General features: G+C 43.8%; 1 protein-coding gene across 3 annotated transcripts in view; it reads right to left on the bottom strand.

Moving 5' to 3' along the window:
* The window catches only part of LOC121871466 (flocculation protein FLO11-like), a 222,094-nt gene that overhangs the window by 117,634 nt on the left and 79,800 nt on the right, over positions 1-24,660 (bottom strand). The window contains exons 1-2 of one of the 3 annotated variants that reach the window (XM_042373807.1): positions 9,665-9,816; positions 8,165-8,392 (exon numbers count right to left, since the gene is read on the bottom strand). The exons of 1 other annotated variant lie outside the window; for it this stretch is intronic. The gene's annotated coding sequence lies outside the window, so the exon portion shown is untranslated. Of the gene's footprint in view, positions 1-8,164; positions 8,393-9,204; positions 9,223-9,664; positions 9,817-24,660 lie in introns of those variants that run through there. One more of the 3 variants, XM_042373808.1, reaches the window with a different exon arrangement.

Genomic DNA, 24,660 nt, shown 5'->3' with positions numbered 1-24,660 from the left:
ACCACATCACATCGAGAGGTCCTTCACCGCACGTTCGACCTTTTTGTTTCTTTAACCCTCTGAGGACGATGGATTAACTCTGTAGGGATGTCACCGTCAAAGTGTGGAAGCTTATATACACCATCGTCGTCAAAGGGATATATAATGTACTTTAGCTGTAACCAACGTTCTCCCCCACCTTTTAAGTGCTGAAATACGTCGGGTGGAACACAAGTTTAATTCACCAGACATAAAAAGACTTGACTAGACTTCCCCACCGGTAGGAACGACATTCTAAAGAACCGGCCTTGACATAATTGGCCCAGAACTCAACCATCCCTACCTGACACCATCACTACCACCCCCACCAATAACATCTCCAACTGACACCATCACCATCTCCACCTGACACCATCACCTCCACCATCTCCACCTAACAACCACCACCATTTCTTGTTAAGTAGAATTACTAGATGAGGGATGCACGACACACTAGCATGCTACCACCATGAAAATCAATAATACTATTCAACCTCCAAGAAAAATGAATGAAAAGTAAAATCCTTAAACAAGAGAAGATAATTATAGAGAGAGAGAACATGAGGAGACTCAGGGAAGGGTGTGGCCACTACCACTACCTGGGAACAACCTGACCATGACCACCACACCGCTCCCTCCCGCCACCACCGCTCCCCCCTCACCACCACCGCTCCCCCCTCACCACCACACCGCTCCCCTTCAACTACCGAGTGGCCATCACAGAGCTGACACCACCACGTGGCCACCACAGGGCTAACACTACCTCGTGGTCATCATAGGGCTGACACTACCTCGTGGTCATCATAGGGCTGACACTATCACGTGGTCAGCACACCATCGAGTGGGCCATTACCAGTAAAAAAAAAAAGTTTGGGGGAGATGTTGTCTAAATTTCCCCACACCGCTCCCCAACGTTTATCCTCCCGACACGTGTGAGGTAAAGTGGGTGACAATCTTGTGTAGATTATCTTGGAGGACATGAGCTACTCACACTTTCATAGTTAAGAACATAAGAATGGAGGAAACTGCAGCGGGCCTATTGGCCCATACTGGGCAGTCCCGTTTACACCCAACCCCTATTGCTCATATAAGCATCCAACCTATGTTTGAAACTATTCAGCGTATTCGAGTTAATGATGATATTTGGTAACTTGTTCCATTCATCCACTACTCTGTTTCCAAACCAGTGTTTACCTATTTCACGCCTAAATCTAAATTTGTCTAATTTTAAAACCATTGTTACGAGTTCGCTCCTGGTTGGATAGTTTGAGTACCTTTGTAATGTCCCCTTTGTTTAGCCCTGACTTCCACTTATACACCTCTATCAGGTCGCCCCTCGCTCTACGTCTCTCGAGGGGGTGCAAATTAAGATGCTTTAACCTGTCTCTATACTCAAGGTTCCTAATGCCCGGGATTAGTCTTGTCATTCTCCTCGGAATTCTTTCCAAGGATTCTATATCCATTCTGTAATACGGTGACCAGAACTGAACTGCGTAATCCAGGTGTGGTCTCACAAGAGCAAGATACAGTTTTAGGATGACCTCGCTAGTCTTGTAACTAACACTCCTTTGTATGAACCCAAGTACTTTATTAGCCTTGTTACGAGCAAAAATACATTGTTTACTTGGCTTAAGGTTCCTACTTATCATTACTCCTAAATCTCTCTCGCAGTCGGATTTCTCTATGGCATCGTTGTTCATCTGGTATCTGGTTTCCCTGTTTACATCTCCTATACTGGTACTTTACATTTGTCCACGTTGAATTTCATCTGCCATTTTTCAGACCATTCGAAAAATTTGTTTAGATCTTCCTGTAGTTTTGCAGAGTCCTCGTCAGATTTAATAACACGTCCTATTTTAGTGTCATCAGCAAATTTGCTTATGTTGCTGTCTGTGCCGATATCTATGTCGTTTATGTATATAATAAATAATAATGGTCCAAGTACTGAGCCTTGGGGAACTCCACTTGTGACGTTGCTCCAATGGGACTTAAGTGCCGTTAATGCTCACGCGCTGTTTCCTATCCTGTAACCACGCCCTTATCCATTTAAGGATATTACCTTTGATGCCATGTGCTTCTACCTTTCTAATTAGTCTTTCGTGGGGGATTCTGTCGAAGGCTTTGCTAAAGTCGAGATATACCACATCATAATTGTGCCCCTCGTCCACCGACTTGTGAAGTCAACAAGTATGGTTGGTAGATAAAACATATATTGCATTAAAACATATATGACGGAAATTTACGGCTGAAGCAGATACCTGATAATGCTTAGTTTTCATGTACAAATCAACGTTTAGTAGGCCCATTATAATGTGTATGTGTCAGTCATATATTTCTCAGAACTAATGTATTATCATAACAACGACTTGCCGGGTTCAGGTGGAGATACATCAGCACGAGAAGAATAACAGACTCACTAGTACAAGGTAACAAAAAATGAAAACAAAATACCAAAAGTTATACAGAATCTCCTTTTTTTCAAATTATCGATTACTTAAAATATTTCCAGTTTGATGAAGGAGGGATGACCACTTAAGCTGGAATGAAGACGACCAAAAAAATCGTTTTGGTGGTAACAAAGGAGGAGGTGGACTGTGTCGCGGGGCCATAATGACCTTGATATTACTGGAGATTAAAGGAAAGTGAAGCTTATGTTTACTTTGAGATTATAATGTTACTTAGAGGAGGACATAATGTTACCTAAATATTATGTTAATTAAAGGATATAATGTTACTTTAAGATTATAATGTTACTTAGAGGATATAATGTTACTTTAAGAATATATATTTTATCATTTGTAAACAGTAACTACCGCGTTAATTCTCAACTTTACAATGTTAAAAGTTTTAAATGGTGTTTTTTATCCAGGTCCCAGGGAGAGTTTTAATAAACTTTGGTGGACTAAATTTCCTTAATGGTTGGTAATCTCGCCCCGTTTGCTTTTGTTGTTTGTGGATTTAAGTTTATAATTTCGTAATCTTTCTGTTTCCAGTGATTACACCAGGCTATATAATAATACTTTCATAGTATCCGTGTCAACATAAGTGTCATTCATCTGGCACTCAAATGGGACCCATATCGTAAGGTTGAGCACATGTCTAGAACAGTATTGTACTATAGTCTACTTCTAACGTAATAAAAAAAATCAAAACCCTTGTCCAGCTTCAACGCGACAGTACACAGAGGACCTAAATCAGCATTATGTAAGAGCGTGAAGTATACGAGAGTGAATTCTTACCCTTATGCACCCGGTTAGTCTTGAGGAAGGTTGGAATACAAGATATAATTCATTTGATCTGTTATGGTTACTGTATTTAGAGTTTTGACGTGTTGAGAAATGTACAAAATACTTAAAGAAGGCCAGGGTGATATTTCCCATTTATCTTGTAGGGGCAATAGAATGTTTAACAAGTCCGAGGTGATATTCCCTTGTACCTTGTGGGGGCAATAGAAGGTTATGAGCTGAATTCAATAAATGCAGATACATTAAGTTAGGTTAGCTCACTTACTGATGGACAATATCACCTTGAATGCCCTACAGTACGTGAGCTAACCTAACCTTTTGTGCTCCTTGTGATTCAGTCTCTCCTCGTCTATCCCAAACACGAAATAAACACGATGGCATCAGGTAATACGCCTGCATTATAAACACACCCGAATAGTTATACCAATGTCAACAGGCAGCTGATAATCTCCAATACACAATAGACCTTATCGTTCGTTATCCTCCCGTCTCCTTTAACTTATCCTATAAAACTCGGGGGGGAGGGGGGGAGGGTTGTATGGTTCATAGTAACTGATGTGAATAATAAAAAAATACAAAAGAACAGACTAATTCTGCCAAGTGTGTGAAGCCAAGAGCGTTGTGCTATACCATAACCACAGACAGTCATTATTACGCCTTGTATTGTGGCGACGGCGTCTGGGGGGGAAACCACCACACAGCCTCACCGGCTTCCACACTACTGCGCTCCCCCGCTCAATAATCCACAGGGGAGGAATTCCCCCGCCACACAATAAGCAGGGGAGAAATTCCCTACCGGCTTATACAAACCCTCGGCCACAACTAGCAATGTCACTGTCCAGTGCACCTGACCACAACTTCAACAAATGGCGTTACATGCACACACACACACACACACACACACACACACACACACACACACACGAGGAAACTTAGTACTTATGTTAAATTAATATTTCAAAATATATCTTTCCATTAGTAACCCAAAAGTTGTTCAAGATCACTACCTGCGCATATTTTATGATGTTTTCCCCTTGATGAGCAACATAATTTTTTTTTAGGTGAAGACAATAACAACTTCCTCAATAAAGATGGAAGAAACTTGTTCTGAGCGAGTATCATCATGGGGGAGGAGAAACGGGGAGAGAGGCGGCCAGGAGGAAGGAAGAGAAAGCCACAGATATGCCTCCAAGGAGCAGCGTTCTCTTTATCCTAGGGCGTGGAGCGTGCAAATACCGCCACCACCCGCTCCTGGTGCACGCACGCGCGCGCGCACACACACACACACACACACACACTTTGTATAGTACTGAGGCAATGACGACGATGATGATGGCGGCGGTGGAGTTACTTATGACGAAATGGTGGTGGTACAGATGGCGCCAACGTGAGGTTCTACAAAGGGTGTATACTGTATGTGTGTAGGTTAACTAGAAGGCATCACAGTACATGCTTCAACCTCATGGTATAATTCACATGCTCAGTGGTCACCAAGTGAGTCTGGCCAGGGTGACAACATCACTACTCATTTACTGGAACAAACATGACCTTTCGTCTTCCCGGTAGAGTGTGTGTGTGTGTGCGTGTGTGTGTGTGTGTGTGTGTGTGTGTGTGTTGCCCTCATGTGTCACCACCACCACCTCCTGTCTCATACACCATGACTTCATCTCCTCATCCAGTCATCTGTACAAATGACTCCCTCCACACACCCTGATATGGGGCGTTGTGTAGTTTAAAGTACAGTGACTTAATAATGTGTATACAATCAGTCTGGTGGGGTGGAATTGTTTTAAACTGGAGGTCATTTCGGTTCGGTAGAAGAAGTCTCACAATGCCTGACTTCATTAACCTCTTAGGATCTGCTTTTAAATCCTCAATATCACCCGGGCTTCATTAGTCTAGCTCATTTACAGTACATAAAACACTAAACAGTCACTTGATTTGCCGCATCTACAGTAAAAAATCAAAGACAATGATTATCTAAATAAATTCCTGTAGTGACCAGACCCTACACTTTGCAAGGTGTTGTATGTGTCGAACTCGTGATGGAACAGTTTCAGGATTAGTATCTGTTATATGGTAAAATTTATATAATAATTTCTGATAATGTTGTTTGCTGCTGAAGTAGTGTTCTGTTATTCGAAAAAGTGTAGGTAATTAAAATAAGACTTTCTATGGTGGAGATAATGTTAAAATATGAAACCAATCCACTGAAGAGACCAGTTAGACCATTTACCGTAACACTATAATGATAAATAATAAAAAATGAAGAGACAAAAGCTGCCAAAATGAACGATGACCTCAACTGCATTATCAAGCCATTCAAAGTGAGTAAATTTTGCCAACCCTCTCACATGTGTTTATGAAATATACTGTTATCATGGGTTACAACACTCGCTCCCCGTCCCAAAGGTCGTTGGTTCACGCTTGGACACCCCCAGTTCACCCAACTTTCCCCTAAAAGGACAAAATAAGCTCAGGATCACACTGCACGTCCTTCAACACCTTATTTGGGCTTCTCGACATTTCCAAGTTTCAAACTAACGACACTGCTACTGATCCCTGGATGATCCCGTGTGAAAAGGAAAAGGTCATACGAGTTTACTTAAATAATACAATATATTTTATCTGGCGTGTCTGTCTCTTCCTCTTCAGTGAGTCATAGAATTACCTGGCTGATCTAATGGTCCAATTTTCGATTATTAGTAAAATTTAAAGAAAGACAATAAAAGTGTTGGGGCCATTAACTGTTTAACACATTGAAGAATAATTCATCCTAAGTGTTTGGAGGTTAAAAGAGAGAAGGGGTTGGAGGGGGTTGGAGGGGGGGTGGAGACAATTTTCATACCGAGACAACTGGAGACTTCCGCGAGTTTCGTCTTTGACCTGGAGGTGAAACACAGGTTAACCTCCTAATAAGTAGTGATTCACCTGACTGTTACTGCTGGCAGCCGTCACGTTTGCCACAATACGAACAAGTTTGTGTACTTCAAACACGAACCGCGGTAGACGACACAAGTGGCCCAAGTTTGGTCTACGGTAGTGATTCAAGGCAACACAAGTCCATCACCACCACTACCATGCAACACTGTACACTGACTCCAACATTCTCTCGGGTTTGGAATTTGAGTTAACCTGAAGATTATTAACCCGTTCACAGCTTATTCACCTGATTAAACACCCAAACACTATCTGGCAGGGTTAGGTTAAGTTAGGGTTTTTTAATGAGGTGAATTAAACTAGCAAGTGTAATCTTCACGTAATTCGGAGTTTCATTAATTCTTCTTCTCTATGAACTACAAACACATCTGAACATGAAAGCACACCTGAATAAACTATGTCCATACTCTATCAAACCGAAGTTACGACAAAAGCGTTTGCCTGTGGTGTAGTATACAGACTGCTGCACAATAGGTGTGTGTGTGTGTGTGTGTGTGAGGGGAGCAGGTGGTGCGAAAGCTGCAGACAGTTAGGGACAATGACGCCCATCCACGGGGGTTGAGGGGGCACACACACAGACACATACATATGCACGCACGCACGCACACACACCTACCGAGTCATTACACACTGAAACAAGCACAACCTTTAGAGCTGAAACAAACATGTTACGTGGACACAAGATCACGTTGAGTAATACATGATATACAATGACTTTCCAAACGTAAGTCATGATATAGAAGAGGACAGTATAGTATATCCACACATGCATACTGTTGTTTCTATATGATTCTTGGTTGTCTCAATGATATATATATATATATATATATATATATATATATATATATATATATATATATATATATATATATATATATATTATATATATATATATATATATATATATATATATATATATTTATATATATAGAATGGCCAGACCTCTGCTATAAACCATTTAGGTATATGCACATCACTCACCCATATTCACCATTTATAACATGTGGTGTAAAAATATCCTGAAAACGAGCGAATTAATTAATTTAACAAAATTTAAATTACAGACAAACGCTATTGTTACGCCCCCTCCGGAATAGTGAGCCTGGAAGGGGAATAAAAATTACAAAGCACTATTAAAAAAAACTATCTACCGGCATATAACTAAAAAATAAAATATTTCATAATGGGAATTGTATTGTGTACTCAGAACTCGAGAATGGCCAACTATATTGTACACAGCTGTGATAACTGGTGAAGGGGGAGGACGGCATCATTATGGTGGAAATATCACAAGTTTTATCCCCATTAATCATAAGAGTGGAAATAAAGTTTTCTGTAGCTTACTTTACGTGTAATTTACCCAAATCACTCAACCAGGAAACATTGCGGCAAAATCACTCAACCTCCAGCCCTCTGTAGCTTGAAGTTAAGGTAACTTGCATCTTCTGAGTGACACTGGATTAACTTTCAGTCCGAAAATTATGCAAAGGGTGACCGTCCTAAACCTGCAGACAGTTATCATTTATTCATCATACGGTGCTTACGAAACACTCGACGTGACAGACCAAGATATGGGACAAATGATTTCAGTAAGTAGTAAAAGACACCTTGATACAGTCGACGAAATAGGAGGGTGATCAAGGGTGACAGGTCACACCATGACGTCTGTGACGGAGGAGTTGAGTTGATCCTGATGCTGCTGCTGCTGCTAGTGGAGCAGGCCCCGTTAGCCCCGACCACAGGAGACCTTCCCATTTCACATACAAAATTAGTATTAAAAAGCACGACAATCGTGGTACCAAGTATTATCACTATTTACCTGCGGCCACAAGCGTCTATACTCACCTCACTTATCTCGATATTACGAAAAAGATTGACAGCTTGATAAATACAGACATTAAAAAATTACACTACTTTCACGTATATAATAACAAATAATATGAAGTTCCTAATAAACTCACCAGACTAAAGTCGTGAATGTGTTGAGGAGTGGAGGTCAGGGCGAGCACAGGAGTCCCACACAAGGTCGACGTTGTGACCCCACAACTAAAAATTATATTTCCACGTATTTTCTCTTTTCCGTTTCTTTATTACAGTTTATGTGTTCACACTAGCAGTCTACAGCACATACAAGTCTTTGGTGTCAATATTATCAGAAATTCAAACACGTTATCCGCTTTTACAAATCCCTGAAAAAGTAAACATTCTTCTTAATGTCGCTGGTGATATCAACGACTCTTAAAAATCAACAGTCAAGTCAATTTTGTAAACAGTAATGAACCTGGCCATGGAAAAAGGTACCCGACTAGTCCCCACCGGCAATAACTGAGCGCGGGACGACCTCGGGTAATTACAAGAGCATCTGTCCATAAGGGGCGAGGCGAGGCTGACTCCCCCGCCCGCCCCCTCTCCTCCTACCACACCCACCAACACACATACACGTGACACCACGCACTACTCCACCGATACACACACTATATGAATGTAACACCACCCCCACACACTAATCCACACTTACACACACTGTAATAGCTAACACCACACCTACACACTGTGAATGTACCACCACCCCCACACACTACCCAATAGTTAAACATACCACGTGCAGTCACACTACCCCCACACTACATCCTCCTCTCCTTCACTCAGTCCATAACTTTATAGAACGCTGGCAGACAGATCACCCACCACACTATACTCCCTGCCTCAGTCAGCAGCGGCCGCGTGGACGCACCCACCCAAGACGTGAAAACACAAGAGCACGCACTGGGCCACCCAACTTTTCCCACAGCACATCATCCCATTTCTAAGTAACTCACTAAATCGGGTGTGTTACGAAAGCGTTTCCTCACAAATTTCTCTGGGTAACTTTCATGAATTGTTTAATAAAATCTGAATAAATCATTGGTTATAATATACATTTGAATCTATGCTATGCTTGAATGTCCGAACTAAAACTTTCACTAATTTAGACACTCGACGGATATGGTGGTGCACACACCTATACCAGGACTGGTGTATGTGTGTGACCTTTACTAACGGCCACAACATTTCCTCTCCTGCGTCTCACTAATAACACAGCACTGCACTCAGAGGGGAGAGTGAATGAGTGATGACTCAGAGTCTGGGTGGACTACAGGAGTCACGTCGCCTGAGTCACCATCCATCCCCTCCCTCCCTATCCCCACCCACCCCTGACCTCCCCTCTCCCACCGGTCACCAGCAGTAGCACACCCATAATGTTAAAATGTACTGTTAACATGACGTCAGTCATCACTTCACACATTTTACTAAAAAATGTAAGTATTTGCAGGTTAATCTTTTCCACTGTGAATATTGTACACATCTGCTTGCGAACTGTCACTTGTAACGCACTTGGTGAGGGTGTCAATAGGCGTATGGAATTCAAAACAAGTTGCAGCCAAGGAAAATAACACAACAGCGTGGCTTCGGCGACTAACCAGCAAGTTGAGACCAAGCTGAGAGACCCTGTCATGGGCGTGTTGAGGCGGCGAGCAGTGTGGGCTGTGTGAGTGTGGAGGAGGAGCGAGACGGGTAACGCATACGTGAGCGCCACGCAACTGACTGACGAGCCGCAGGCCCGCAGACCCGCGGGCGGCGTCGCCGCTTCGCATAGAGGAACAGCCCGTGGCGGTGGTAGAGGTGTCCAATCTTCCTTTTGTAAGGTGGGGAAACCATCACTAAACAAAATAACACCAACACACACCACAACACCTCCTTCACCCAACTCTACCTTACACTAACAAGCCCCTAACCTAATCCATTCATAACCACCAACCATTATGAACAAACTTAACCCAACTGAATTCAGTTAAGATTAAACACAATCCTTGGGAATCAGTAGCGCATCTGACTCGAGCTGAGAGTAGGTGGACACCTACAAATAACCGACATAATGAAAAAATAAAGTAAACATGATGCTAAGGGGTAGTTTGAGGCTGGCGACCCACCAATAGTCCCTGCCACACCTTCACCTACAGTACCTGATAACTACACTTTACATCATTAATCATACTAATATATTCTCCAGAAAACTTCCTGTTCGTCTTTCATCTTCCCACCGTCAACGTACTCACCTCACTAACTGTACTCCCATTACAATAACCGCAAACCAACAGTAGTAACTTTGTCATCCTGCGCTCAGGTTCACTCCCCCTCTTCTGTCTACCTATTTTTAAGTTTTCTTCCAAAATATTTTTTTATCCTTCCGACATCTACCCCGGTAACTCTAGTCAGCCGGCAGGGCTCTACACCTCCAGGGTGTTCTGCTCTCCCACACCTGCCCTCTGAGGCCGTTCCCCTTTGATCTATCCAATTTGTCATCTCGCTCCCCACACAACCGCGGGGCTTCAATATAGTCGTAATTTCAGTTATTTAACATTTAATGATATTTATTTGGTTGTTTCAGCACATTGTACCATACTCAGTGACATTCCATGAGAGACTGACAGAAGACTCTGCCACTCGCCTTCCTAGCAGAGCGAGCAGACGGTTCACATGTGGGGGCCTTACCGGGTGTGCCGAGACCGAGTCAGTCACGTGCTTCTTCATCACAACATAGCCGTCATCTTTGTCACAGTGAATTCATTCTATGAATCAATGCCTGACGTTAAATAATAACTAACAACATTACAGTACAAACAACAGACTGGCGGGAAGCAGAGCCGCCGCCCCATCCGCGCGCGCACATGCCGGCTTGGTCGTTACACATGAGTTTTCCCGCGCATTGCATCACGGGAGCCCTCGGAGGGGAGAGGGGCACCGAGGTCGCTGGTACGGGCGGGAATCACACTGCTTCAAATAGTATTTTCCCCCATGTGTGCCCGGCGCTCCACACCGGTTGCCAGGGAGGACGACACTCACGTTGCATGCCATAATCCCATCACTTTGTGGATTCTAACTAATTACACGAGTTATTAAAACGTTTCATTATTGCGTCTTAAATGGAAAATAACTGAAAACCATCAATCAGCCCTTAGTAAAAAAAAAATATATTGCTTCCAACAAAATGTGCGTGAGGCAACTGGGGCCGGTGACTAAGAGAGGGAACCCAACACTAGCGAGCAGGATGAAGGATGGGGGGAGGAGGAGAGCTCTGCTTTTATCCTGATGAACCCCGCTCTCCATCACCAACATTTACGTCCTACATCTCTATTATGACCCCTCGCTGCACCGCTATCATCTTCAGTGGATTTTGAATGACTGACACAAGCGGAGTCACCGAGAAAAGCGGGCGAGACTACCAGCCTGTGGAGGACAAAGCAAACATTCTGCCAGCTGAATGAATAAACACCAACTTTTATCGACGTCTTAAGTCAGCAGAGGCTCTTAAGGGGGTTAGCAAGCCACCAGCCAGCAGTTTGAACACCAAGACACACGTGGCCACACTTAGTACACCTCGAGCAACAAGTGTCAACCATGGTACACCTTCCCCCAACACCTAAGTGACCCAACTACTACTGGACTGGGCAAGAGTGTAACCCCCCCCCCCCCACACACACACACACAATATGCATAAACGTTGAGATGGCGCTATTTCATCAGCCACCACCAAATATAATCTTCTGACATTGGAATTTTCTTTTTTATATTATTTGAAATCTGAAATTCATGACTGATATCTCCATGCTGCCAAGATCAAAGTGGTGTGTGAGTCATTACTCAGCCCTCAAAAGCCACAGCTTCAGCCACATTTTCATATAAGCGAAACCTTATATGTAGAAGATTACCCATGACAGTCGCCCTCTAGCGTGCACCAGAGAGCCAGAGTAAAACCTAATAATATAAATCGCGAGAAAATTATGTGAAGAGCAAAACACGAAACATCATGACAGATGGAAGGACTTCAGGCTGGCGATAACGTCACGAGAACCTTGGGTGTGTCAGGAACACTGTATGTCAACTATTAATAGTGGCCTCTGTATGTACAATTTGTGAAACAACTCGGCTTTGCATGTCAAGTCATTCCGGGTCAAACTCTAGAAAACGAGAGAGCATTTCAACGTCCAGGTAATGTCTCATGCAACAGTCTCCTCGGCACGCAGCAAGGTGAAGCTCACTGAGAAACAAGCGACAACTTCCATAATACTGAATAATGTTTTACCTTATGAACACTACAGCCGTGACGTGTATGTACTATGTGGGTGGAGGCAGAGGAGGGGGATAAAACGATGCTGAAACAAGATTGGCTCACAGACGGACGGCACCCTGAAGCTCGCCGGAGACGGACAATGGTCTATGAACTGAAATACGGCTAACAAGAATATGTGATTTAAGTAATTAACATTTATTAATGCTAACGATGACAATTACGAAGCCGGAAGTATAGTATAACCTCTCCTTAGTGCAGTCGAGCTAAACAACACACAATTCAAATTACCACAAAACATGTACTGTACTGTATGGGAGTAATTGTAGACAATATCTTAATTGTGTAAATAAACTTTAATGAGAATGTAAATATTAACATTCGCTTACTATTATTACTCAACTCCCAAGATAAAGGCTTTGGTGCCAGTACTCTGAGGAGACTCGATGGGGGACTAGCGTGACCCAGGAAGCAGGAGACTGAGGACAGGCACTAGAGCCACCACGGTGAAGAAGGGGAGACGGGGGGAGACGGGGGGTGAAACTTGAGATTTACTATCCCACGCTATGTGAGTGCGCGCGTGTGTGTATGTGTGTGTGTGTGTGTGTGTGTGTGTGTGTCAGAGTAGTAGTATAGCAGTGGCTAGACAGGTGACGGAGTAAAGCACAAGAGTGAATAGTAGACAGGTGACGGTGGTGGCGAGCACAGCAGACAGTGTAATGGTCCATCAGCTTTAGGTCAATATTATCTGTTCCCTCACTATCACTACTATATCTTAATACCCTGCACTGATTACCACCCATACACAAGACTGTTGGAATTAAACAACCACCCACACTTTGTACAAGAGGCAATCATCGTTCATTATATACAATACGTCCGTCAGTTCCAAGTGTACATATTACAAACGAATCGGTCTTCATAATCCTACAAGAACAATACTTTGCTTAATAGAAATAAATCTGACACCATCTATGATCAAGGTAACTCGTTTTACTTAAACCATCCAAAACACAAGTCAGTGAGACAGCTGTAGGTTTATTTTGTACACAACACATAATATCAGTTTCCAAAATAAGGTAAGACATGGTGCGTATCAAAGCCAAGCACCTTGAATCGACTCCGTAGATAAGCGAGCCAAGAGGCACCTCCTCCTCTGGGGCATAACTTAAGGTCAGTGTGTCTGGCGCCGCCCAAACATAAACTCTCACTCAACCTCCTCACACAGGCCCACTGTCCTGTTGCCACCGAGGACCTCCATCCCTGTCTGGCTGGCCTCCTCCTCCCTCCTCCTCCTCCACCACCACACCACCCTCTCCCTGGGCTCTTCCCTCTCACCACCCTCTCCCTGGCCTCCACCACCTCACCACCATTTCCCTGCAGGCCTCCACCAACCTCACCACCCTCTCCCTGGCCTCCAACATCTCACCACCCTCTCCCTGGCCTCCTGCTTTGTCCGCACCACTCACAACCTCAACGCTCACCAACACAACTCCAAAGATAATCACATCACTGTTCGATGAGGTCTCAACCCAGCAGCTGCCCCTGACAACACACCTGCCATAGTGCCCGTGATGTACACCTGTTAACATGTTATACCACTGTTAACATGTTATCTCCATGTCCTTGCTATCACGCCTTCACTCCCTTAATTAAAAGTTTTTGTTTCCTCATTATTATTCCTTGCACTTAAAAAAACTTTCTTAACTTTCCTCTCATCTCTTCCTCCCCGCAACATCATCATCATCATCCTCTTCTATTCTCTATCTCCTTTCTCTTTCTTAATTATTACTATCCCTCCTTCTTCCTTCTTTAATTCCTTCTCACTCATTAAAATCCCCACGATCATCAATTATCATCATTATTACAGTCATTATCATTACACATCATTACCATCATCATTTTACCATGATCCAAAAATTACCCATTAGTACTACCACCATAAATCGTTACCAATATAACCATTATTACCATTGTATTAGCCTCTGTCAAGTATAGAAACAGTAATATTATATAAAGTGAGGGTTAATAACATATACTAATTTATATTCCATCACCCCGAGTAATAGGCGATAATATACACTTAAATATAACTCCTTATTGGTTTGACATTCACTTAACCTCCACACCAGCACTGTTTACAAATAGTCTGGTACAGTTTGATAGCCTGAGACGATACTCTCTCTCTCTCTCTCTCTCTCTCTCTCTCTCTCTCTCTCTCTCTCTCTCTCCACCAGCTGGTTCAAAGGACTCAGTAGTGGGATTACCTGATATTCCACAGCTGGTTCATATGGTACTAGCTGGTGGGAATTTAACTCCTTACGCTAGTACACCATTACCACTACTACCACTACTATCATTATTATTATTTTCACCATCCTCATTATCACTACCAATACACCATCCACAGGTGATAAGTGTTTGTAGTGAGGATAAACTGATGTGCGGGAAACAAATATGAAGTGTTGCAACAGTTTCATCATCCACACACACACACACACACACAAAACGTCAGCAAGTAGATGTATGACGCACAGGTGTATCGTGTGTTCCGGGCTGGGCAACCACAAGCACAGTCAACCGTCAGGTGTAAACGGTGTGCGAGGCCAGTAATGAGGAAACACACACACACACACACACACACACACACACACACACACACACACACACACACACACACACACACACACACACACACACACACACACACACACACACACACACAGCAGGTAACAGGATCACACTAACTTGCTTAACCTAACTAACCTAATCTAACTTAACCTAATCCTAACCTAACATTAACCAAGCATTAACCTACCCTACCCTAACCACCAATACATCCGCCATAGGAAACTCACTTTATTTTATACCAGATCATTTTCATGTTGGACAATTATACAAACACTCCGATGATTCGTAAATAAATCCAAATCCTAAGACAAACTCCACATCTCCCAAATACACCTGGTTATTTAGTTATGCATAGAGAACAATGAGGAAGAGAACAGAACTGCCGGTTCAGTAGTCACGACACACCACCACCATTATACAATCACAACAACCACCACCACTACTGTATCACCATCATCACAACCATCACTACCATCATCACCACCACTACCATTACAATCACCACCATTACAACCACCACCATCACAACCACCCCCACCACCATTACAACCACCAGCCAACAACGATACATCCATAAACATTCGAATATTTCACATCCTTACATAAAAATTACTTATACCAGGATGATCACTGATGTCTCGTCAGCCATTGCCTGAGAGTTTATGACCTGATCACCAAAACACTTCAGGTTAGGTTAGGTTACTTATTGAAATTCGCAGAAAGTACAGACAACCTAAAGTAGACATCAACAGTGCCATCCAACATCATATGCCACAGCCAAACACACCTTGTACTGGATGATCTACACAGGCAAGATGAGGTGTCACAATCCACAACTCATCAATATCATAAATATCGCTGCTTTATCCGTCGTCAATAAGCAGGTAGTGTAATATCCGCCTACCGTATACCAAAGCTGTGGCCACGTCTGTCATTTACTACACTGTACAAATGAGACAATCTGTGAAAAAATAAAACGTATCACAACCAAGGGCAAAATATTCAATTAGAAAAACAAACGAACACAGAAGAGCAGCGAGTATGGTAATGCGTGTTGGTGTTCCCTAGGAGAGCCCCCCCATAGTAATATCCTGGTGGATTAATTAGCTTGTCGAGGGTGACTAAGCCCAGGGGTCTACCATAACACAGGTAGGAACACACACACACACACACACACACACACACACACACACACACACACACACACACACACACACACACACACACACACACACACACACACACCTCCCCCCCCTCTTCCTGCCTGTCATCAGAGCTCACTCCACTCTTACCCTCCCTCCCTATAGGTTTCCCCTCTTCCTCCTCCTCTTCACCACACCAACAGTCTTCACCATCCCTCTCCATTCACACTCAACCTTCCCCCATCCCACTTCCTCCTCTTCCATCTTTGTTTTTAAATCCCACCCCCCACATTCCCGACCACTCCCCAAATTCCCGACCTCTCCCCAAACTTCCGACCACTCCCCCAAACTCCCGACCACTCCCTACATTCCGGCCCACCCTCAGTTGTCAGGGTCGCTATCCTCTGGTGGCCTCGCCTGGTTATATACTGGACCTGCCAACACCCTGAACGTGGACACTCACCCACACGCCGAGGATCACCACCTGATTTGACTCAATAAACAAAGCCTTATCAAACAGGAAACCATGAATCACATCAAGGCTTAAGTGGTAAAGACAATTCTAGTTTTAAAAAGAATAAAACATAAATATTTACGATACAGGACAGACAAGCTATATATAAACAGTTTTTAGCCCACCGACTGATAATACTGCCTGGTCTGCCCTCACTAATGTAGTTTATGATCCATTCTTGGTCCGTGTTCACTGATGAGTGCCAGAGTGCCACAGTGGGTAGTGTTGGGTGTTTCCGGTGTAGGTGATGGCCAGTGTCGTCCGGCATGTCCGACCGTACAAACACAGAACGTACACATTGTGGGTGGAAATAGTGTCCGCATGGCGTCACTGCCCATCCTGTTCCACACTTGGTTTCCCCGAGTATTATTACATCAATACGACCTTCCCTTTCATATTATATAATTCTAAAACAATAATAAACGCAAATAAAGTTAATGACAACTATTCTTTCATGTTGTTTGAAACGGCAACAACTAGGGTGTTAGTCACGACACGGTATTGTACAGTGAGAGGCTGAACAATACTAGCGCCGATGACTCCAACGCTGTGAACATGGTCCTGACACGCCTCACGCATGAACCTAAATTACTGCTGTGATAAATAAGTTTACTGAACTCACGAGATTATATACAGTGGCATGACCTGGTGACCTGGCAGGGAGGTGACCCAAAAACGGCTGTGGTAGAGGTGAGAACATTACAACAACAGGGGAGGGGGTATAACATAGCCCTGTACGACCCCACTGCTGCGTAACGTTATCCGCACAGCGTCATCTGCTCCTCACCCACACTCACCTTACCAGCACCCTCCATACCACTAACACCTACCCAATATAAAACAAGTACCATATATGGATATTATACATAAATAATGAAAGAATAAAATTAAGTGAGATATATAACAATTTATAAGGTATTGAACATGTATGAACCTAGAATGAAACTAAGCAATGGTGGCCTCCGGACAGTGTTGGGCTGCCTGGGTACAACTAAACTCACCCTCCCAACAACTGACATGACCCATCCCCTCTACCTCACCTCAAAGCAGACATCCCATACCAACCCGTGAGCTCTTCATCACTACCACATATTGCTTAAAGTAAACATACCCATCACTCATTGTCACACCCTGCGCGACAGCCCAAGGACACACACTCACTAACATTCACCAGCTGCTGTCAGTCGTCTATGCCAATGTCGCTGCTGCTGCACTGATACAGCCGGCGAGTCGTGACACACATCAAGCCCCACACTACGGCTTCCTTCACCTACTCTATAACTTAACCTTGTAATTTAATACATGTATGGGAATCTGCTTGCCAGATATTTACACTCCTTCTCCCTGAGCTAAAATAATCCACCACCAGATGAACTGGAATCATGAAACAGTCACATACCTTAATGGCTGTGAAAGGTATCAGGCTTTGTCGTCCTAACTGACACAGCCAGTCAACTACACATATGAACCTGAACTGTCATGAATTCAACCAGATGGGGCGGATGTAGAGGATAACGCTCCATTCTCGCAACTGTATGGGCTCCCGGGGGTAATCATCGGTGATACACGAATATTTTTAAGCTGAGAAACCGGTTCTCCACCCCCAACCTCTCTCTCTCTCTCTCTCCCCTACTACGATCTATATCAGACCTCCAACCATGATTCATCGTATTGTCCCAAGTCACGTCTCCAATTAATTACTCTCTCCCTGTGTCTTCATTACGTTTCCCGTCACCTACAGACTATATAACTCCCTACCCAACCACGGCCCATACTATGCTCTCCCAACCACAACCTTTTCTATGCTCTCCCAAACGCAGCCCTTACCATGCTCCCTTAACCACAGTATCCTCAGAAGTCCCTAATCATCGCCTTGTCCTATTCGCCACACACAGCCTCCACCTCGCACCTCTCCCATCCATTACTGATAATATCTTAGTGCTGGATACGAGACAACTCAAGTACTCACAAATATCAGTGACAGTAAGTATGATCACTCTACGTACACAGTTGGGACAGGGATTCGAGATGTCACCACACGACTCTTCTACTCAATACAAGACACATTTCCATCCAATCATGATCATCTATGTCTTTACTGATAAAATTAAAAGGAAAATGTGATCCAGACAATATCCATCAAGGGAGAATTGTTGAAATGAAGTTAAAAGGACGGCAGACAGTAAGCCCGCCTCCCTGGCTCAGTACCTTGCCCGTCGTTTATCAATGTCACCCATCACAGTGGGATACATAGTGACATTAGCGCCCCAGCAGCGTCCTCCTTCCCGTATACAGGCCGAGTCCGCTGCCCACACCTGCGCTGCTCATTTTAAAATATTTCAGATTTGCTTCAACGCAGACGTAGAGAACATTTCACTGGGTGTAGAGATCGTACCCTTGTCCTAACCTAAACTTGATACAAAAATCAACAGATTTTTACCTACAAATCCTTAAAAATAAAAAAAAAATAAATCACATTATGACATGATTGTGTGTGGCCTAGACTAAAGACCTTACTCATGTAGACATCCCATTTTACTACTCACGGGCAAAAAATTATCCTGTACATTAATCTATCAATAATGTTCCTTAGTACTTTGGCGGTAAGACTCTGGAACACTTCAGAGTATTGCCTCTATCCTCCCATTAGTTCCATTCGATCAAGGTAACAGTCACGGGGTCATTGGTTACTCAACAATGGCTTTCACCTCCAGATGAGATTGTGATAGACCACTAATAATGTCAAGTGCCAGGGCTGTCTGTAGAAGGGGTGTTAGGTCATGACATTCGACATTAAATATTCTGGATTATAATATCGACCCGGGGAGTATCTTTTTACCGTGCTCAGTTTTATTCTATGTTAAGTTTCGACGACCATAACACACAAGCATTATATACATGGGAGTCTCACTAAAGGTAACTGTGACACATATTAAGGTTACTTACCAATAGCCTCAGCACTGTACACTCCAGTATAACACTTACCTGTAATAAGAGAAAAAAAAACATGTAAATTACAATAACAAATCATACCTTTCTATATATAAAAATAAATCCATCAGAAAATGTTATCAATCTTGACTGAACAAATTAATTAATACAACACTAAGTTAAAGATGTATTTTCGACTATAAAAGCGACACAAAGAAGCAGTAGAGTACTATAACTTAACACTAAATATGGCTATCATCAAATGGTCCAGCACCAGGGGCGGCCCTCGGTAAGGATAAGCTGATATGCCAGTGACGGTCAAGCCTAATTTTTCACTCGTAATAATGACAATATTTTATGCTGGTATGAGTAAACTGACAGCGCATATTACCAGATAATCAATGTTCTTGCTTAAACAGACAAAACCTATGACGAATTTAACGGGACACAACGACATTATGCTATACAGTGCCCCCCCCACCCCCCCCAGCAACCCACACCCAGGAAAAACAAATATTTTCACAGATCATCAAAAAATATACTTAAACAATGTTAATTAGTTGTTTACATGACTGAGGTGAGGGGCGTATGGGCCTAACCTGACACACCAGCTGTTGTGGCCATGAGGGAACATCTGTCCTCCCCACTAACAAGCTGGGGGGGAGAGACCAAGGGTAGTTAATCCGTTTGCGGGGCTCGTCAACCACCCCCACTCTCATGACGCTAACATCCCCTCCTTCTTTGTCTCCCCACCAACACTCCCCCCCCTCCACCCCCACTCAGAGAACCTCCCCCACCTACACCCCCACAACTCACTCACCCCCTACTGATCATCATACACTCACATCCCCCCCATAACTACACACTACCAAGCCCTCCCCCCCCACTTCCCCTCACCTCACCCTCCCAGATAAACACTCCCCAGCCATACACAAACACCCTTCTCACCAACCCACACTTGTTCTTACTTACGCATCCACATACTACAACTCTCTCTCTTTCTCTCTCTCATTTACCCACACAAGCTCTCCTTATCCACCCTTACCCACATTACCCCCATCAGCTAGAACTCCCCCATACGAACGAACGAACGAACGAACGAACACAACACACACTCACTCACTCTCTCTTACACAAACACCTTTCACACTCATTCACACACCCTCCCATGAATTCTATAACCTACCACGCCCCCCTCCCCACGACCCCACTGTGATCCACTTCTCCACCCCTCTCACTTCCTCACCGTGTACATCTCTCACCGTGAAGCTGCTAACTAGATCTATAAATATTGCCAGCCTTAACATATTGCTTATTCACATTCCACTGTGTGTGTAATATAATCAGAGAGATACATAGATACTTGATGGATGTATGTATATATATATATATATATATATATATATATATATAAACCGAGATATATTTAATGCTTGTTTCGTATTCATGACGACTAAAATACATTAAAATTCAACATTCGTAGCTTTTTGTAAATTTTAACTTGAAGACAACGTACACAGTCTTTCAACACCTCTCTCGCACATCCGTTCCCTAGCAACTGCCACGCCCTTCATCCCTTTACGATTTATCACCCGAAAACAATGAACCTCTCCTCTTCCTCACCCTTCTGACCCCTCAATCCTATCCCACCACATCCCATTCCATCCCCCTTGACCTTACCCACTCACCTTCACTATACCTCATGTCCTCATCACCCTCATTCCACAGCCCTCCCTTCGAGAACAACGAGGCGGAACCCGATAAACAATGCCGCCAACCTCCTGCTAATGAACCTCACCCCCCTTCCCCACTACTGCTCCTCCATCCGTTTAATTTAATTCCTCCATGATGGCAGAAGTCAGGAAGGAGGGTAGAAGGGGGTCACAACAACGGGTAGAATGTGACGAGTCTACGGGTAACGAGGGGTAGAATGTGACCTATAGGCCTCTAGAGTCTAGAGGTAACGAGGGGTAGAATGCGACCTATAGGCCTCTCGAGTCTACGGGTAACGAGGGGTAGAATGCGGCCTACAGGCTTCTAGAGTCTACAGGTAACGACGGGTAGAATGTGACCTATAGGCCTCTGGAGTGTCCGGATAACGACGGGTAGAATGTGACCTATAGGCCTCTGGAGAGTCCGGATAACGACGGGTAGAATGTGACCTATAGGCCTCTGGAGTGTCCGGATAACGACGGGTAGAATGTGACCTATAGGCCTCTGGAGTGTCCGGATAACGACGGGTAGAATGTGACCTATAGGCCTCTGGAGTGTCCGGATAACGACGGGTAGAATGTGACCTATAGGCCTCTGGAGTGTCCGGATAACGACGGGTAGAATGTGACCTATAGGCCTCTGGAGTGTCCGGATTACGAGTTGATTAATAAATGCCAGATCAATACCAACCAGATTATCAACCAGATAGGAGAACATCTGTCGTCGTTACCACTCACCCTAACAAGGTAATTACCAACACGACTGATGATGGTCACACTAAAACCTCCCAAAGCCAATACTATTTAGTGAACACGTGAGAATCATCTGAGTTTTGTTCTAATTTCACCACAATATAAAATTAGTATCACCAATGTTCACCACACTATAATGTTCACCATACAATAATGTTCACCACACTGCAATATTTACCACTACAATGTTCAACATCACAACAATATTCACCACACATCAATGTTCACCACAAAAATGTAACAAAAAAAAGTGTCATGCTTTAGGCTTCAGTCAACAGCCACATGAAGCCCTGAATTTCACTCAACCGTAGATACAAAACACGAGATTAGGTTAGGTTAGGTTAGGTTATGTTAGGTTAGGTGTCAATCACTCACATCTAAATCATCAAAAAATAATTGGGGAAATTCCTCGGGTAAAATCACCAGACGATCAGACATTCCATCTTATTTAAACTGGTGATTAAACAACGTAACGCTACCTGGTGGAGTAAGGTAAGGTAAGGTAAGGTAAGGTAAGGTAAGGTAAGGTAAGGTAAGGTAAGGTAAGGTAAGGTAAGGTAAGGTAAGGTAAGGTAAGGTAAGGTAAGGTAAGGTACGGTAAGGTAAGGTAAGGTAAGGTAAGGTAAGGTAAGGTACGGGTACTTAATTTGGCTTATCGTGTGAAATAACCTTGGGTGTCTAATCTTCACGTGATCCAAACAACAACAAAAAACTATACAAGAGAACACGGACAGGTGTTGTGGTGTGGTGTGCCGTGTGTCGGGGTAGAGGTGAGGGGCGTGGGAGAGGGTGAGAGGGGATGACAAGGGTGGGGTGAGAGGGTGAGGAGAGAGGGGTGGGGGTAAAGTGAGGTTTTTATGAGAGAGAAGGGGTGGGGGTGAGTTGGCTGAGGGAGGGTGAGCCGAGGAGGGGGGATACAGGCAGACACGTATAAACGGGGTGAGGGGTGTATAAGAGTGAGTCACACATCCAGGATTCTCACAACACACACACACACCTGCTCTCTCTCTCTCTCTCACATACTGTACACACACCTGCTCTATCCCATCAACCTCTCCTCCCTATACACTCAAATACTCAGTCACACTCCATGCACAAACACGCAGTCATGCAAACGCACACTCAGTTGCTGTCTCACTCTCTTCCTTTCTCTCTCTCCACACACACACACACACACACACACACACACACACACACACACACACACACACACACACACACACACACACACTTTTTCCTACTCTTCCTCCCTCCTCACGCACAAACTCAGGGACAAGGTAAATCTCTGGGCATCATCTGAGGCGCCAGAGGGTCGGTGAAGTTTCCATTCCTCGTCCACAAAAGGGATCCCCGCCAGACACCCTAGAGGAGGAGGGGGGGTGAGAAGGAGGGGGGGGGTTAAGGAGGAGGATGAGGGGGATGAGGAGGAGGAGGGGGTGAGGGTGAGGAGGTGGTGGTGGGGAAGGCCAACCCGGAGTTTGCATCACCTACACCTCCACACCGTGCCTCACTTACACCCCATCCCCTCCTTTACCCCTCCCCAACACACCTTGCCTCACTTACACCCCTCCCCAACACTCCTCCCCTCCCTTACTCACTCCTAAACCACTTCCTTCACCCTCCACGTTCCGTTTCTTACCAAATTGAGGAAGCAGTTGCCAAGCCGCCTCCTTACACTCATAATAAACAGGTGGTGTTTTTTCCTCTCCCTAATACTTGAATAAATCTCGTTTGTCTTTAATCTTCCAACTAACGACCACAAGAACCAGGAAGATGATGTTAATGGAGACTTCTTCGTTCATGTAAGTCGTCACTGCGGATGGAAGAATCGTTCCAAGTCCCTCAGAACAAGAGAGTCACTTATCTATACATGGCTGTGTATAAACAATCACTCCCCCCAAAAAATATCTTCACAGTGGGGACCGATGTATTTCACAATGAACACTACGACTCCTGTTCTCTCGGTAGGGTTGTCAAAATCCTTCGTCCGTTGTGTCATATTGTCTCACATAAAATCGTGAAGATACTTGTTGGGGTGAGTGTACTTCTAATTTAAATCCTGTTAAATTTGTAGATTACCTGAAGGTTAGACACCCCAGCTTATCCACCCTATTATCCTAATTTAACCCACCATAACCTAACCCATAATCAACCTAAATCTTATCTAACTTAATCTAACCTCCTCCCCGATAGCGTTAAGGTAGTTAATTTACAGGTGAAATAAACTGGGCTGTATAATCTTCATGAAATTATTAATTTTTCAGGAATAATTATAGTACTGGTTATATAATCTAGTCATATTGTGACTAAGACTTTACCTCTATATTCTAATTCAGATTTTTCCACTCACTACCAGAAAATATTATAGGATTTTTATATCTATATCCCAAGTTAATGAGATAATAGAAGCTTCGGTTGTGTATATATCGACACACTGAAGAGACACGGAGTTTAATAAGGTGTTGTAGTTCCTCTGACCTAACCACAACAATAACATACAAGGTTGTAATGGCAGGAAGGGAAACATGGGGTCAGGGAGACAACTTAAGTGCTGGTGTTTCGTTGTGAAAGATTTGAGACAGTGCACACAACCTCACAACAACTAAATAGGGGGGAACAAGTGCACACAACAACTAAACAGGACGGAACAGGTGCACACAACAAC

Source organism: Homarus americanus, unplaced genomic scaffold, assembly GCF_018991925.1.
Source record: "Homarus americanus isolate GMGI-L3 unplaced genomic scaffold, GMGI_Hamer_2.0 scaffold45698, whole genome shotgun sequence".
Classification (NCBI taxonomy): Eukaryota; Metazoa; Arthropoda; class Malacostraca; order Decapoda; family Nephropidae; genus Homarus; species Homarus americanus.
This window is presented reverse-complemented; position numbering and strand designations above follow the sequence as displayed.